The sequence below is a fragment of the Narcine bancroftii genome, chromosome 11 (assembly GCF_036971445.1).
Source record: "Narcine bancroftii isolate sNarBan1 chromosome 11, sNarBan1.hap1, whole genome shotgun sequence".
In the NCBI taxonomy this organism is placed as follows: domain Eukaryota; kingdom Metazoa; phylum Chordata; class Chondrichthyes; order Torpediniformes; family Narcinidae; genus Narcine; species Narcine bancroftii.
Genome location: NC_091479.1, coordinates 53,455,127 through 53,466,278, shown reverse-complemented (window position 1 = coordinate 53,466,278; position 11,152 = coordinate 53,455,127). Strand labels below are relative to the sequence as shown.

Sequence of the window (11,152 nt, the reverse complement as noted above, 5' to 3'; positions counted from 1 at the left end):
GGGCCTGTTTATGTTTTCTCTATCTGGACCAGCTTTTGAGTTCAAGCTTTAAAAAACCCAATCATTTTTAAATTTAATATCAACGGTACAGAATGAATCAAGAGACAAGATGTCTGTCCAGCAGCAAGCGTCGAAGGCACTTCCTGAAACGGAGGCTCTGAAACCACAGGGAGGTTCTGGACGGAAAAAGGCCCAGCTTCTTCTGGAAGTAGGAGAGGAAAGGCAGGGGAAATGCAGGGGAAGGGAAGGGGAGGGGAGGGGCTAGGGATGCCGTCCACCGTTCACCTCCCCTTTCCTCTACCCCGTTCCCCTCCCCTTACCACTGCCCGTTCCCCTCCCACATCCCCTCCCCCTTCCAGTCCCCAGTTCCCGTCCCCCGCTCGCCTCCCCCATTCCCCTCCCCCTTCCCTTCCTCCTACTCCTAACCCTAACCCCTAACAAAATCCTAAACCTAACCTTAACACTACCGATACCCCCTACCACCACTCCACATCCCATAACTCTACCCCCACCCCGTCCACTAACCCTAACTTTATCCCTATGCCTATGCCGCTCCCTAACCCCAACCCTAATGCTACCCACCATCCCCTAACCCCAAACCTCACTCCTCCTCTACCCCCCTGCTCCTACCCCCTTCCCCTATACCTAACACAAGCCCACTTCCCCGAACTATAGACCTAACCATAAACCAAGATATAGCCCTACCCCATGTCTCCTAACACTAACCCTAACTCTACCCAACTTCCCCAACCCTAAACTAAACCCTATCCCTATCCCTTACAACCTACCCCCTTCCCCTAACCCTACCTCCTACCCCTTCCCCATACCCGCACCCCCTACAACTATCCCCTTCCCCTAACCATACCTCCTACCCCTTCCCCATACCCACACCCCCTACAACTACCCCCTACCCTATCCCTTACAACCTAACCCCTTCCCCTAACCCTACCTCCTACCACTTCCCCATACCCGCACCCCCTACCACTATCCCTACCCTATCCCTTACAACCTACCCACTTCCACTAACTCTACCTCCTACCCCTTCCCCATCCCCGCACCCCCTACCACTACCCCCTACCCTACCCCTTACCACAACCCCTACCCTTACCCCCTTCCACTACCCCCTTTCTCCTACCCCCTTCCCCTCCCCCTCCTTCCCCTAGGTTAGGGGTAGGAAGGGGAAAGGGAAGGGGGAGGGGAAGGGGAGGAGGAGAAAGGGAGGGGAAGGGGGAGGGTTAGGGGAGGGGATGGGGGAGGGGAAGGGGAGGGGGAAAGGGGAAGGGAAGGGCGGAGGGGAAGGGGGCGGTGAAGAGTGGAGGGCTGGGGTTAGGCCATAGGTGTGAGGGCAGGGGAAGGGGAAGGTGAGCGGGAGGGGGTTGGGATGGAGGTGGGGTAGAGGAGAAGAGGGGAAGTGGGTGAAGGGACATGGAAGAGGCAGGGAATGGGGTTGGCAGGGCCAGAGGGATACGACGGGGAGGAGTTCAGGCCATCATGATGTTGTCCGTCCTCTGTTCAGCTGGGATGCGAGGTTCTTCTGGACTCGTGTCTTGTCTCTGATATCGCTCCTTCTGCTGGGAAGAGAAATACGAGTGATAGAGATACTGTCTCTGAGGCCTGATCACAATGACTTTGGAGGGTCCCAACTCTTCCCCCATCATCCCCCCTACCCCTGAACACTGGAGCCTTTCCCCTTCCTCTGCTTTACCTGAGGAAGTGTGTTTTGGTGAAAACCACGATCTCTCTCTGCAGAGCTCAGAGTAACGTGTGTCCATCAGGCAACACCCTGGTTCTCCACGATATGGCAGCAAGATGCTAGACAATCATGGATGGATCAGTCGAGACCGTTCAGCTGATCCATCTGAACCTACCCCACAACAATGTTACCCTCCCCTCCCTCACACCAGTACTCTCCATTTTTCTTGAATTCCTGTCCATGTTAAAATCCTTTTCATGCCTTTTTTGGACCAGCCTCCACTACTACCCCGACAATGCATTCCAGCCACCCACTACATTCTGTGTGAATAAAATGTACCCCTCACGTCTTGCCTAAATTTCCCTCAGCTCACCTTATTTAGACGTCCTCTGGTATTCTCGCCCCAGGAATGCACACAATATTCCAAGTGTGGTCTGACGAGAATTTTATACATCTGCAACGATACCTCTCGGTTTTTGAACTCAATCCCCTGACTCCTGAAGGCCAGCACACAATACACCATCTTAAACTCCCTCTCAATTTGCACAGCAACCTTGAGTGATATATGGAGCAGGATCTAAATATTTCTCTGTCCTGCACACTGTTCATAATCCTGCCATTAACCAAGTGCTCTGCCCACACATTCTTGTAATCCGCATTCAATGAAGATATTGGTCTATATGAAGCTAATTTTAATGGGTTTCCAACCTTCTTTGGAATAACTGTTACTCGTGCCCTTGAAAATTACTCTGGAAATAAACCTGGACCAGTTGTTTATTTAAGTACATCTGATTTACAGGATTGAACTCCATCTGTCACTTCTCATCAAACTGGATGACCTATGACAACCTTCTACACTGTCTACAACATCTCTACCTCTGTGTCATCCCCTGACGTACCCACCCTTCCACTCCCATCATCATTCATAAAAATCACAAAGAGCAGGGGTCCCAGAGCAAATCCCTTTGGAGCGCCACTAGTCATTGTTCCATCTACTACTACCCTCTGTTTTCTGCAGACAAGCCAATTCTGAATCCACACAGCCAAGGCTCCATGGATCCCACACCTCCAGACATTCTGAATGAGGCCTCCGTGGGGACCTTGTCAAGCACCTTACTAAAATCCACGTGCAGCACATACAGACCTTGACCTTCATCTATTTCCTTTGACACCTCCTCGAAAAACTCAATTTGACTCGTGAAGCAGAACCTGCTCCTCACAAAACTATCCATGAGTTTCCCCAGCATGTTTGGGCATTGCCCTCGGCCCCAGAATCTGCAGACTTCCTGGCCAGTCCCTCCCTTACCCCTTCCCAGAGCTTCCGCATCCATTAGAACATCAAGCATTGCTGCCCAATACAGGCCCTTTGGCCCATAAAGGCTGTACTGACCTTTGTAAATCTTCTCCACAACCTTTACCTGTACCACACCCAAAGGAACATAGGAAGTGGGAACAGGAATAGGACAAAAATGGCCTATCGAGCCTGCTCCGCCATTCAATACGATCACGGCTGACCTAATTTATGACCAAACTCGACCTACCCTGCCTTCTCGCCATATCCCCAAATTCCTCTATCATGTAAAAATTCTGTTCCCTTTCATCCACATGCTCGTCTCAGAGACTTTTATATGTACCTATTCTACCAACCGCTACCACTTTCTCCGGTGACGCATTCAAAGCTCTCACAACTCTCTGCATAAAAAAAATCTCCCCTCACCTGAAGCGGATGCTCTCTGAGATTTGCACCTGACACTTTAGGAAAGGTTTCTGGCTGTTCATTCCATCTAAGCCCCCCACAATCTTATTTAGAATAAGTTATTAAGCTGTGGAAGGGGCAAGTTGGGAGAGGGAGGAGGGGAGAGAGCTGGTGGGGGAGGGGTGAGAGCTAGTGGGGAGGGGACAAGGCCGTGTTGGGGAGAGGGATCAGGACTGCGTTGAGGTGGTGAACGGGCAGACACGGGTAGATCTACCTGCCGAAATAAAGGAGCAATAAGAAGGCCATCTCGGGATCTACCAGCATCTTCTGGGGCTTGATGCCTCAATGGAAAACCCCCTGAGGATGGAAGTAGGCCATGCTCTGCTACAGCTGGTACATGAACATCTGGCAACACAATGATATAACATGACCCACTCTGCCTCCACACTGGCCGGGTCTGGATCCTGAGGGTAAGGGGAGGTGGGTTAAGGGCCCCTCCCTGCCAATCAACATCCATCCTCATCATCCTCTCCACCCCTCTCCCCTCACTACCCTTTCTCTCCTCACCAATACCCATTGAGACCCTCATGCACCATTCATCGATATACAATCCCCAGCGAGACTCAGCCAGTAAACTCCTTCATATCCTCCAACCCCACCATCCAAGCTTGCCCCAGTGGACAACTTGACCACCCAGACCCACAACCACCTTGATGTAGATCATGGGAATGGGCTGCTTGGCCTTGTTGAAGAGCTGGGCCACGCATTGAACCGTCTCGGGAACATAGTCCAGACCCAGATTCAAATAAACCTCCTCTTTCTCTTGGACACAATACAAACATGTCAGCTGGATTTACCCTCCAACACCCCGTGCCTCTCCCAACTGGAGTGCCAGCCCCTCCTGCTCTCTGTTGGCCTGATGCCCCCACTGCTCAACACAACATGGCATGAATCCAAGGGCTCAGCGAGCAGAGCGTCAACAGGCCGTAGTGGACCCGTCCGCTGCCCCATCATTCGGCTTCTGGTGAGACTGCACAAAATGTGCAGCTCTGACCGCCCTCCCTCTTGAGGAAAGGATTCACCGGGAGAGAAAACCATTGACGTTTTGAGATGAGAAATGTTTGCAGCCGGGTGTTGGCTGGGGTCGAACGTGTGGAGGCTGAGTTGTTGGGACGATTCAGAGCAGGCGTTGATTTGGAAGGGCACCAAAAGGTTCTGGGGAAGTGAGTTATGGGGGAAAATACATTCATGAAATGAATTGGGGAAACAGACTGGAGGGGCTGAGTGGCCGAATTTAGCGACTTTGTCTTGTGGTCTTGGTTGCTGCTGTCTGGAGTTGAAATGTCAAGAGGTCATGAGTTAATGGGTGAGGAGCAGGGCAGCCAGTGTCAAAGAGTCGGCACTGGTCAGAGGGGCAGGATGGAGGCAACAGAGAGGCTGCAGCGAGACAGATCGATTGAAGGAATGGGGAAGGTAGCAGCAAATGAGATGCATCAGAGTGAGGGTGGAGTGGGTGCAGGTGGATCTTACCTTGACTACATTGGAGTAGAAGTTGAGAAGAGGGACGATGATGCTGTGATCCAACTTTCGCACGATCTGCAGTTTGCGGTTCTATGGCGAGAGAGGAACATCAGCAAGGCTGGGCAATGGGTCGGGGCCCTGAGGGGCGACTTGTCCAAGTTGAGGGGGGAGGCGGGGAGGAGATTCGTCAAGAGGTCAGAGGTGGGGAACTCCAAGGGAGACCGAAGTGGGGGACTTTTCGAGAGTCAGTGCGGGGGACTTTTCGTGTCGCTGGAGCGGGGATTCGTCAGGGGGTTCAATGAAGTATCACTTCAGATTTTATGATTGTTTTCCCAGCTTCTACTAAACAATTAATTTGCAGAAAATCTCTGATATTTGCCAGGTGTGTGTGTGTGTGTGTGTGTGTGTGTGTGTGTGTGTGTGTGTGTGTGTGTGTGTGTGGGGTGGGGGGTTGTGTGTGGGGAGTTGGGGTGCTGTTGTGGATTTGTGTGACTTTCTCTATTTCCAAACCCCATGGCTGCTTTGGTCTCTGTCAGATGCTCCTCTTTCCACCCACCCTTCAAAAATGTGTTTGGGGTGTTTGTCAATTGGGTGTAATTGTGTGAAACGGGCTCATGTGTCGCAAAGGCCTGTGAACGTGCTGTAGGCCCTAAAGTTAAATATCAGGTTTTTCCATTTCCACACAACTGCTCTTCCCCTCACCTTAAATCTCTTGTCCTGCAAGATCTTCTTGATGGCAATCAGCTCTCTGGAGTCCACCAGCCTTGCCTGGTACACCACACCGAAAGATCCACTGTCGATGATTTTATCATCTGTGCAGGACACCACCTTGGGGACGTTGGTTCCATGACCCGGTGTGGCCACCTCTGTTGTGACCTTATTGCCATGTCCTCTGGGGCAGAAGCAGCAGCATTTACACACCCAGAGGGTACACAACAGGTCATTTATCCCAACCCAGCCTTGCTGTCCAAGTTAGTCTCTACCCCTCCCTCTAACTCCCTTCCAAGGGTCACCTAAATGTCAGAATTGATCCTCTGGTGGTTTGTTCCAGCCTCTCCCTCTTTGATCACTCTCCTCAGACTGAGGCCAGTTCCGCAGCCGTTCACTTTGTCTACAACCCTCCCTCCATGGGAGGATCGGGTCATCCTTGACCTTCAGCACGTCCCGGGGAGATGAACCACTCTGAACCCTACCTCAGGTTTAGCAGAAGCCCTCCACATTCCCAGAAGCTCAGCAACACCGTGATCTTCCATGATGCAAGCGAGACCTCGTTGCCTGAGGGAGCAGGTGGTGCGGAGAGAGCCCCACACTTTACCGCTCAACTCTGCTTGGTCCGCCGCAGCAGAAACACTTTCTAGCACCTTGATCCATGTCCACTGGGGGAAAGAATCCTATCCCGGTTGGGGGGATGTGGGGGTGTATGCAAGGGTGGAAGGGATCTTGTAACCCGGGGGTGGGCGGGTGGAGGAGCGGTCCTGTCTCTCAGTGGAGAGTTCCCATTCCAGGTGGAGGGCGAGCTCTGTCCCATATCTGTTGAAAGGTCTACCTTCCATCCCCCTCGCAACTTCTCTTCTCCCTCAGACACCTCACACTCTCCCCTGCCCCGATTCCTCTACCACTCTCTCATTCCCCCACCCAACACCACCCCCATGGTTTTCCCAGTGCCTTCCGTCCCCTCGCACCCCATCCTCCCAGCTCAACCCTATGTCCCCTACCTCTGATCCAATCTCCCTTGACATTAGCCTGTGGTGGAACCCCGTTCCTTCGTTCTCCCCTCCACTCCTACAGACCCTACCCCTGTATTCCCTCACATGCCATTGTTCTCCCCTCCCCAGTCTCCCCAGCTGCCTCATAAAGTGCCCTGCACTCAGGATGGGGAGAGGGGAAATTAAATGCAGCCTCCATTCTCTCCACCCACACTGGGTGAAGGATGGTGCCAGAGGAGGCTCTGTCCCAGTCGGGGAGCCTGTAACAGGCTCTTTATCTCACCCATGGGTGCAGGGTGCTTCCAAACACAACCCTGTTGATCAGAGGGTCCCTGGGATGAGACTGTGTCCTACTCCGACATGGGGGCCAGAATCCCCTTCCAGGAGAGGCATCTTTCTCTTGTTGCTGTGCCATGACACGACTCAGCTATGGCTGCCCCATGCAGTGACATCATCGCCCCCTCCGTGTCATCATCTCCCCCCTCTGTGACACCTCCCCTCTCTGTGACACCACTAGTGTAATGGGCAGGGACATCCAACCATTTAAATCCTCCTCAATTTCCCCAAGCAAGGGGAGAATAATTCAGCTGGTCTAAATTACTCGTTGTTATCTATTCTAACTCCTAGATATTTGATCCCATTTTGCCGCCACATTTGTTGACTATTTTCTTGACATTGGCTCTAATCCCCCTTCCTAAGTGACATGATTTTGCACATATCCCAAAAGAACTTATACCCAGAGATGTCCCCATAGTCCTCCAGGGTGGAGCACAACTTGGGCAATGAGTGTGTCGGGTCTGTCAGATATATCAGAACAACTTTGCAAATAAATTGATTTCATGCTCTTCCTGGCCTGTTCTGAAACCTTTAATGCCTGAATCCTGGCAAATGGCCTCGGCTAATCGCTCCATGGCCAGTACAAACTCACTCACTGTGGGTGTGGGGGGGAGGGGGGGGGTATCTGACCTTGATCGGCATGCCTGTTGGCTACCTCTGTCCCTCTCATCTCGACATCAGTGGCTCAGGTTGGGGGAGTCTGTACTGCCTCCTGCAGTGGAAAGCAGCGCTGCTGGGACACCTTTATCTCCTTATTTTCCTGGGCCCTCTCCAAATCTTTCCTTTCTATGATCTCACATTGGTTTCTCAGGAGAAACACTGGCAGTCAAAAGGCACCCTCTGATTCCCCTTAGATTTTGGGAACCCCGACTTCTTGAAGTGGGACAACACGTGGTGACCTATTTTCTCAAGATGTGGATCCAGGAGCTTGGACCAGTCTACCAGTTTGCCGTGGTCCGCCAGCATGCTTGCCAAGCTCCCCAACCCTGCACTCTCGTCAGTCCACCCGCAGATCTTCTTCTCCCTGCCTGCACTATAGTTCCTGTCCTGATTCAAAAGCATCTCCACTGCAGCTGTGTTCAGTCGGAACTCGAAGGACCCTGCTCACTGCACCAATTATTATGTGTGTGAAACTGATTCGAGGGGTCCCAAGGGTGGTGAATTTGAACACAGTTGTCTTTTATTGACACATGTAGTGAAGTTGCATGAGGAGTAAAAGACACACACAGACACAAACTCGCCAGATTAATCGATACACTTGCAACCACTCATGGATAGAAGACTTGACAATCAACTTGTCACATACGATGCCTTGAACAGGTCATTCATTCACTCATTGATCTTGGATGCCTGTGGGTGGTAGGGCATATGCAGGTGGCCCCAAATACTTGGCATCACCACCCATTGCTGGTGGACGTTACCCGATAGGGTATTCCACATATGGAGCACGCTTAAACGGTGCTTGGTCGGCCCGCTGGCAGGACATCCGAGTATGTGCTGACCATCGTGAGAACATATCACTTTTTATTTTGGCAGGGGAGAGGCCTGATATGGTCAATTTATCAGACTTGGCCAGCTCCCAAACCCCGGCGAATGTGGCCCTTGGTTTTAATTGCTGACAAAGAGGGCATTTGGCCATCACAGTTCTTGCAACATCATGAGACCCCCAGATCCTCTGTTCATCATAGTGCCCCCATATGCCCACATTTATGATGCACCAATGCTGCCAAGGCTCCAGGGTCACTCTGCTTGGGGAAAATAGTGGCAGAGCATATTTGAGAAGCTCAGTCCACCGTGGCATCGCATCAGCTTCAGCAGTTTCCCTGGAGGTGTGTCCATCCACGTGGTGGACCCTGATTATTCTTTTGTTGTTCCACCTCTCAGAATATTTGCCAGTGCTGTTGTCCTCAGAGCAGGCAGCCATGGATCTGCCTCCCTGTCTCCTGCCGTCGACCCTTCCACACTGACGTGCTATTTGGCACAGCCCAGAAATCCTGTGGCACTAATCGGAAAAGAGGCTCCTGGGCCTGCCTGGTTGTCCCTTTTCGTATCGGTGCCACAGCTGCCAGCTTGGACAGTTGGCTCTCCCCTCCACCACACCCTCTTGTGTCAGTACTTTATCTGTGGTGGGCTGGAGCGCTGCCACCTTACACCGCTGTTTTTCGCACCTCCACCAGCCGGAGCCGTCAGTAAACCAAGCTTTTTCCTGCTGTCCAGCATCGAGGATGTTGAATGGTTTGGCCCAGGCCATGGTGCCAAGCTCTTCTCGGGGCCATTCAGGTGGTAGGCTGTCACTTTCGGGCAGGACATGATCTGTTCTTGCAAGTGGCTCAGCCCTTCGGGCCCGGCCTCTCTGCGGTCTGCCATGTACCACTTCTTCGGTCCGCTGTGAGTGGCATCCGCAGATTTAACCCATCACATGTTGGGGAGGTGTGGCTGGAGTGTGACTGTCTCTGCTGCCATCTGGTTTTCTGTGGTGAGCAGGCGAGCATCTGACACTCAGATGGGGAGTCGCGGGAGGCAGCTTCCAGGAGGGAATTGAACCAGAAGCTGTGTGGGATTCGGCGACCTTGCCTCTTTTGCTCGAGGCTCCACTAGGCCATTGTCTTCATTGCAGAGACAAGTCAATCAAAGGGTCTTCCAGTTTTGAGGGGTTGGGGGTGCTTGTGGTCAGTGGCAGTGATGTTCAACAGCGTGTTTTACCATTTAAGAAGCCATTTGTTGTTCAGGTCGTCAATGAAGCAGAGAGTTTTTTTTTCTGGGCAACATTGTACAGTAGATGGAGGGACAGGGTGAGATGGGGAATATGTTGGCACCAGTAACCCAAAAGACCCACAAAACTTTGTGCCTCAACTTGTTGGTGGGCACCGCAATGAGGATTTTGCTTTGAGCAACCATTGATATTTCTCTGCTGCCTGGATGCTCAGGAAAATGACTGTTGGACTAGGACCCTGGACCTTTTACAGGTGGTGCCTCCCTGGTGCCAGTGTCTGGAGTGTTGCTGCTGGTGTCCAAGACATCCTAAAGTGGGCCAGAGGTTTTCGGTACATGGAAATACCAATGACATAGGGAGGAAGAGGGAAGAGTTCCTGAAAAGTGGGTCCAGGGCGTTTGGTGAGAGCTGAAAAGAAATAGCACGAAGGGAGTCATGTTGGTATGACTGTCTGGGCCATGTGACAGTGAGAGCAGGAACAGAATGAGGCGGAGGATGAAGGCGTGGCCTGAAGGTGCGGGTAAAGAGCTCCTTGAGGGCATCCTATTTGCCTTGCTCGGGAGGCTGATGTCAGAAGTCGATGAGCCTTGCTGCCATGTCCTGATGAGCAAGAACATCATGGAGGAGTAATGGATGTCATCAGCGGTGATCTCTTGGAGGTGGAACTGGTCCTTGGCCTGTTTGAACCCCACGTGTGGCTACGACATCCAGAACATTGACAGCTTCAACCAAACCATCTGAAGAGCCGCCTGGACCGTGATCTTCACGTCCAACTGAAGGGCTGGGTCCTGCTGAGGTCACCACTGTAGCAGACACTTCTGTTGAAGAGAGAAGTGGGAGGGGGTAGGATATTGGGGATGGGGGTGGGGGGTGGTTTCTTTATTCGTTCTTTTATAGATGCCACACATTAGATGAGCATTATTATTAATTGTGTGAATTTGTTGTGGTTTTAAGTTTATAAATATTTTTTTTTAAATGATCGGCAGGACCACGAGTGGCAGATAGGATCATGGGGACTCTCTCCCCCCAACCCACCCACCCCAAATATCAATGGGATAAACCGGGTTCATTGTCAATGTCGTCGAGGATCCCTTCCACCTGCCCACAGCATTTGGCAGCTCTTCTCATCAGGAAAGAGGTCGAGGAATATCGGAGCCAGTAGCACCAGGCCCAGAAACAGATTCTTCCTGCGAGCAGTGAGAATGGAGAATGATGGATGACCGGCTCAGACAAAGACTCCATGACTCTGCTATTGATTCAACAGAATTTATTTCTTTTTTGGGAGGGACTGCACGTGTATCATTTGTCTCTCTGTGCATAGGTCCCGTTGTGTGTTTGCAGAGGTTTCCACCATGAATACAGTTTCCTCGGGTTAAATTTGAACGGGTACAGAGGAGCTTTCCTGGATAGGAGAATGTATCTCATAAAACAAAGATAACTGAGTTCGGGCTTTTCTCTTTTTCACACCAAAATTAACTTTATTCTAA

The 11,152-nt window shown here is 51.7% G+C and overlaps 1 long non-coding RNA gene across 1 annotated transcript; it reads right to left on the bottom strand.

Moving 5' to 3' along the window:
- Positions 1–1,063: 1,063 nt before the first annotated feature.
- On the bottom strand, positions 1,064–7,068 carry LOC138745406 (uncharacterized). Its single transcript, XR_011346244.1, has 4 exons — positions 6,900–7,068; positions 5,613–5,802; positions 4,920–5,000; positions 1,064–1,571 (listed from the first exon to the last, which is right to left on the bottom strand). It is a non-coding gene; the product is annotated as an uncharacterized lncRNA (long non-coding RNA).
- Between the last annotated feature and the right edge of the window lie 4,084 nt (positions 7,069–11,152).